Source organism: Haemaphysalis longicornis, unplaced genomic scaffold (genome assembly GCF_048455015.1).
Source record: "Haemaphysalis longicornis isolate Haplotype H1 unplaced genomic scaffold, Haemaphysalis longicornis Haplotype H1 scaffold_1, whole genome shotgun sequence".
In the NCBI taxonomy this organism is placed as follows: domain Eukaryota; kingdom Metazoa; phylum Arthropoda; class Arachnida; order Ixodida; family Ixodidae; genus Haemaphysalis; species Haemaphysalis longicornis.
This window is the reverse complement of record NW_027526203.1, coordinates 123,412,067-123,413,449: the sequence shown is the minus strand read 5'-3', so window position 1 is coordinate 123,413,449 and position 1,383 is coordinate 123,412,067. Positions and strand designations below refer to the sequence as shown.

At 48.4% G+C, this 1,383-nt stretch overlaps 1 pseudogene; it reads left to right on the top strand.

Moving 5' to 3' along the window:
* The first annotated feature begins 822 nt into the window (after positions 1-822).
* On the top strand, positions 823-1,383 carry LOC144148764 (uncharacterized; annotated as a pseudogene).

Sequence of the window (1,383 nt, the reverse complement as noted above, 5' to 3'; positions counted from 1 at the left end):
AGGATTCTTCATGAAACAGCAGTGCCTTCAGTGTTTGTGTTTTCCAAGCCCAAAAAAGAAAGGAAGGCACCGAAGGTGCGTACCCCCTTGCCCCAGCAGAAAAATGCCCAATTCTTTGCTACACTAAACTTGCCCTAGCCTGACAGGGATGCAACTGAGGAGTCTGGAGGGAAAGATCAGGTGGAAGAGGTGGATACAGCCATCGATATGCAAGACAGTGATGAGGTGGAAACACTAAAGGTTGTTGTGCAGAAGCAGGCTGAGCAAATCGAACTGTTAAAAGAGCAGTGCAGTGGCCTGAAAAGGAAACTTGAAGAAGCGCAAAGCCGAGAAGCTCTTCAAGAAAAGAAGCAAGCCGGAGATCTCTCAAAGCTACAGAAACAGTGTGATGGTTTGAGGGAAGAGTTGTTGCAAGCAAAGGCTGCTGCCTACAAAGCGGAGGGAGACCTCCTTGTGATTCAGCCGTAACTGGAAGAAGAAAAGTTGAAGAATGCACCTTTTTGCATTGACCGTTTCAAAGGCTCCAGTGAACAAATGATGTTCTACACTGGACTCCCCGACTATGACACCTTTGTTGCGGTGGCAGAACTAGCAGATCCAGGAAGCAACAGCCAGGGAAGGAAACGGAAGCTGGACCGAGAAAATGAACTGTTTCTCGTGTTAGTGAGGTTGCGGCTTGGCCTGTTTGAGCAAGACCTGGCGGATAGATTTGCCATTTCGCAGCCCACTGTGTCGAGAATTTGCTGTGAATGGGTCAACCTTATTTATGCTAAGGTGATAAAGATGCATATCTGGCCATCCAGGGAAGCTGTGAATGATACAATGCCTGCTTCGTTCACTGAAAAGCGCAAGAAAACCAGGGTGATTTTGGATGCCACAGAGATCAGGTGCGCAGTCCCCAGCTCCCTTGCATTACAGTCAAGCACGTACTCCCAGTACAAGTCTGCAAACACCTTCAAGGGACTCATTGGAATAATGCCGAGTGGTCAACTCTCATTCGCTTCTGAGTAATACACAGGCTGCATGTCGGACCGTGAATGTGTAATTCAGAGTGGGTTCTTGGACCTTAGCTTTGACGAAGGTGATGTGATGGCAGACAAGGGGTTCAAAATTACCGACCTTCTTGAAGAGAAAGGTGTCAGCCTGAACATTCCTCCTTTCCTGCAAAACGGGAAGCTGTCTGAACACGAAGTGAGAGAGACACAGGAAATTGCCTCCCTGAGAATTCACGTGGAGAGGAGGATACAGCGAATCAAAGCGTTTCACATCTTCGATCGCCCAGTTCCCCTCACACTGGCACCTGTGGTGACTCAAATATGGACTGTAGTCGCCGTGCTAACTAACGTTCAATCAGACCTGATTGCGAACCCCGGTGTTGTCTAG